This window comes from the organism of the source record quoted next, unplaced genomic scaffold (assembly GCF_019419815.1).
Source record: "Pyrus x bretschneideri cultivar Hongxiangsu unplaced genomic scaffold, Pyrus_bretschneideri_v1 Contig30, whole genome shotgun sequence".
Taxonomy (NCBI): Eukaryota; Viridiplantae; Streptophyta; class Magnoliopsida; order Rosales; family Rosaceae; genus Pyrus; species Pyrus x bretschneideri.
Genome location: NW_025999613.1, coordinates 337,547 through 343,033, shown reverse-complemented (window position 1 = coordinate 343,033; position 5,487 = coordinate 337,547).

Sequence of the window (5,487 nt, the reverse complement as noted above, 5' to 3'; positions counted from 1 at the left end):
CTTCAAGAACACATTTTTCTAGCTTCAAAGTGTGTGTGTGAGGTTCAAAACAAAACACAAACACATAGCCAAAAAATCCCCTTTGCCGTGCCCTCCCTATGATTCATAACCCCAAAATTTGTTCTAAACTCACTCTTCATTCATGCATCCAAAACACCTTTTGCATACATATCTTTTTCAACTATTGATTCACAATTTTTCAACATTTGAAAAACAAAAGATAAACATACTTTGAATGAAGAACTAATATGTCAAACATAAAATTAATACCCATATGCATAAAATCCAAAAGGACACATCAAATATAAACCTTTGGCTCTTGATACCACTTGAAGGGAAAATATGAGATTTATGTGGGATTTCTATTGACTAGCATGCATATACAATTCAAAATTTATATACGAAAACAACGGAAGCATGTCATCAATTAATATCAAAACTCTAGTCATGAAAATCCCCTTCAAGATTCATAGGTTTATTTATGATGCATCAAAAATAATTTATTGAAGAACAAAGTTTAGGAGTAGTTTTATACCTCTTGATCTAGATCTTAGACCAAGGATTGACCACCTCCAAGCTCTTTGCTCCTTGAACTCCTTGAGCCTAGCCTCCCTCCTTGCCTCCTCCACTTTGTTGAGAATGAGTGCTCCTAGGTCCTCTTCAAGTTTCCAAAATTGAAAACCTCTAAAGATCCTCACCCACTTGTGTAGTGAGAAGGATGAAGGAATAACCAAAGGGGTGATAAAATGATTAGCTTAAATCCCCTTATGGTGGCCGGCCCTTTGTTGTTAGAGAGTTATATTTTCTTTTCTCTTTTGTGTTGTGAACACTAAGAAAAACCTTCTTTCTTCTTTCATTATAATGTTCCTTTTATTACATAAAGAAACAAGTCAACAATTGACCTTCTCTCTCCCTCTCTTTGGCCGGCCTTATGTGTTTGGTTTGGGCTTTGGGCTTTTAATTATTTCAAGTCATCCAATGCTTGAATAAAAGCCCAATGGGTTTTGGCCCAATGGGCCTAATTAAACCCGAACGTTTCTTTAAGCCCAAAACGATCTTTTATCGCTTTTATGATTTCTTTAGACTTTCTAAATTAATCACAACACTTAATTAATCCAATTAATTATTTCCATCATCCATTAGTTACTCACTACAAGAGTGTATTGGTGAACAATCTTTTAGGTTCTAATTAGCAAGGCAGTGAGGTGATTGGCATCAATCCAATTGATTATATTTAATCCATCCACTTAGTGAATTAAAACTTACTTTTAATTCACCTTCTTCTTTGATGACTACATTTAATCATCTTAGAAGAACTCACGAGCCATGAGTGACATCTAAACATATATCATGGCTACCCAAGCTAATGTAGAAGTTTATTCGGAGAACCTATTCAGTTGGAATTACAATGTAATTCAATCCTTCTCTAAAACAATACTCTCAATCACATCACTAGGGTATGGATATACTATGTCAAACCCCTAATGTGATTATGCTTTCTTATATGATTCAATTGAGTCGCATAGGAACGTTTTCCTTTATTACGCTCGAGACTTCGGCCGAAGATTCCCGAATCATATCTCAGAGTATTCTTCCTCTCATAACGAGGATTAGAGATTCCTTATTGATCATTCACATGCCTACATGTTTAGATACCTTAACCCCAACAATGCCGTGGACACTCCAATGGAATGTCGTTTGACATTATCAAAGATCAAGGACCTAAGCATTAGACATCTATGATGTCTTAGGTCAAAGGATTACTTACATTATTCCAACCTTCAGAGTTACTTGCTTGACAAGTGAGTAGACCTCCATGCAAGTACTCTCGTTCGATTGTGTTCAGTGAACTCATTCCCTTAATGAGCACCTACATACTTGTCTTAGTGTCACTACACGAATGGGATGAGACTTTCCATCCTTCCATTTGAAGCAGACATAGTATGTACCGGTCTATGCATTGTCAGTATCCCTCCGACAATCCTATGACCAGGAACCTTTTTGGACATAATGGTTATGAGAAGAAGGTCTCTGTAGTCTAATCATCATTAGATTACTTCTTCCATCAATCCATTGTCCATGTATTCATCATTTAGGATATATTTCGTTCATTGAGATAATCCTAATTAGTATCTTTGCCTTCCGATGTATAAGAGTTATATATACATCATTACATTGTCCTGAAAGGTTTCTTCCAAAGATTGACTTTCAGGGCATATTTCCAACAGGAACCATCACAAACTCTCTAAATTGCCTAGCCATTTTCTCTCCTCATAATGTTGTTTTTCAGGACATCACCACCAAGAGGATGATTGGTGAAGGTTTCTTTTTGAATGAACTATATTATCTAGCTAAAGATTTCAAGTAACCCAAGGCCTTCCAAGTTTGTTCATGTGTAGCTCAGAACCCACACCTTTGGCACCAACGATTAGCACACCCTTCTGAAAAAGTGATGTCTTTTTTGTTTCCCAAGCTGTGTAAAGACAAGTTGCAGTGTGATGTATGTCACTTGTCTATGTTTGCTACGCTACCTTTTCATCCTTCCTTGTCTAGGGCTAGTAATCCTTTTGAGATCATACATTTAGATATTTGGGGTCCAATCCTTAAGTCATTTGATGGATTTAAGTATTTTGTAACCTTTGTTGATGATTTTGCAAGGATTACTTGGTTGTATCTTTTGAAATCTAAGAGTGAGCTTTCAAATGTCTTCCAAGACTTTCATAAACTTGTTAGTACCCAATTCTCATCTAACAAATTATTAAGGTCTGACAATAGCACTGAATATATGTCCCATAATATGTCTCAATACCTAAGCATTCTTGGCATTTTACATCAAACCTCTTGTGTTGGCACACCCTAACAAAACGAGATTGCCGAGAGGAAAAATCGTGATCTTCTTCAAAAAAACAAGGGCTCTCATGCTTCATATGCATATACCAAAGAGATTATGGTCACAAGGAGTGCTTGCAGTTGCCTTTCTTATCAATCAACTCCCTAGTAAGGTGCTAAGTTTCAAATCTCCCCTTGAAGTATTGAAGAACAGAAAGATCGACATTTTCCACTTAAGGGTATCTAGTTCTACATGCTTTGTTCACATTCAATCACTTCACCATGAGCAACTAAGTGTGCTTTTATAGGTTATTCATCTACCCAAAAAGGTTACAAATGCTACAATCCGGTCACTAAAAGGCTTGTTGTCTCAAGGGATGTTAAATTTGATGAAACAATCCCCTATTTCTCAAAGAAAATGGATGATGAAGATCAAGGGGAGTCCTTACATGACTTATTCTCCTTGCCTTGTATTCCTTTCTGCTAAGACAATCAGGCAGTGCATGACATCCTAGTCGTGACACTTACGCCTACATCTTATGTACTTGATCCACCATCTCAAGTTGAAACTTGAAGGAATCCTTCAAGGGCACATCAACCACCAGTGAGGCTTCATGACTATGTTACTTACAATGCCAAGTATCCTCTGAAGGGAAAATATGAGATTTATGTGGGATTTCTAGTGACTAGCATGCATATACAATTCAAAATTTATATACGAAAGCAACGGAAGCATGTCATACATTTTATCAAAGCTATAGTCATGCAAATCCCCTTCAAGATGCATAGGTTTATATATGATGCATCAAAAACAATTTATTGAAGAACAAAGTTTAGGAGTAGTTTTACACCTCTTGATCTAGATCTTAGACCAAGGATTGACCACCTCCAAGCTCTTTGCTCCTTGAACTCCTTGAGCCTAGCCTCCCTCCTTGCCTCCTCCACTTTGTTGAGAATGAGTGCTCCTAGGTCCTCTTCAAGTTTCCAAAGATATGAAAACCTCTAAAGATCCTCACCCACTTTGTAATGAGAAAGATGAAGGAATAACCAAAAGGGTGATAAGATGATTAGCTAATTCATCCCCTTGGTGGCCGGCCTTTGAAGTTAGAGAGAGAGTGATTTTCTTTTTCTTTTGTGTTTTATGAACCACCTAACACCCTCACTCATGTTTCATCATAATGTTCCTTTTATTACATAAAGAAACAAGTCAACAATTGACCTACTCTCTCCCTCTCTTTGGCCGGCCCTTTGTGTTTGGTTTGGGCTTTGGGCTTTTAATTATTTCAAGTCATCCAATGCTTGAATAAAAGCCCAATGGGTTTTGGCCCAATGGGCCCAATTAAACCCGAACGTTTCTTTAAGCCCAAAACGATCTTTATCGCTTTTATGATTTCTTTAGACTTTCTAAATTAATCAAAACACTTAATTAATCCAATTAATTATTTCCTTCATCCATTAGTTACTCACTACAAGAGTGTATTGGTGAACAATCTTTTAGGTTCTAATTAGCAAGGCAGTGAGGTGATTGGCACCAATCCAATTGATTATCCAATCACTTAGTGAATTAAAACTTACTTTTAATTCACCTTCCTTTTAATGACTACATTTAATCATCTAGAAGAACTCACAAGCCATGAGTGACATCTAACCATATATCATGGCTACCCAAGCTAATGTAGAAGTTATTCGGAGAACCTATTCAGTTGGAATTACAATGTAATTCGATCCTTCTCTAAAACAATACTCTCAATCACATTACTAGGGTATGGATTTATAATGTCAAACCCCTAATGTGATTATTCCTTCTTATACGATTCATTTGAGACGTATAGGAACGCTTTCCTTTATTACGCTCGATACTTCGGCCGAAGATTCCCGAATCATATCTTAGAGTATTCATCCTCTCTTATCGAGGATTAGAGATTCCTTGTTGCGCATTCACTTGCCTTCATGGCTAAGTGGCTTAACCCCAACGATGCCTTGGACACTCGCGAATGGAATGACTTTAACATAATCAAAGATTAAGTACTTAACCACAAGACAACGACGATGCCTCAGGTCAAAGGATTACTTACATTATTCCAACCATTAGAGTTACTTGCTTGACATGTGAGTAGACCTCCATGCAAGTACTCTCGTTCGATTGTGTTCAGTGAACTCATTCCCTTAACGAGCACCTACATGCTTGTCTTAGTGTCGCTACACGAATGGGATGAGACTTTCCATCCTTCCAATTGAAGCGGACATAGTATGTACCAGTCTATGGATTGTCAGTATCCCTCCGACAATCCTTATGACCAGGAACCTTTTTGGACATGATGGTTATGAGAAGAAGGTCTCTGTAATCTAACATCATTAGGTTACTTCTTCCATCGATCCATTGTCGATGGATTCACTATTTAGGACATATTTCGTTCATTGAGATAGTCCTAATTAGTATCTTTGCCTTCCAATGTATAAGAGTCATATATACATCAATTCATTGTCCTGAAAGGTTTCTTCCAAAGATTGACTTTCAGGGCATATTTCCAACATCCTCTCACAAACTTTGTCACTTATAAACAGTTTTCACCCACTCATGCAACTTTCCTCAGTGCCTTAGATAGTTCGTATGAGCCATAAACATTTCAAGCAGCTCATGAATATGAAGTTTGGAGG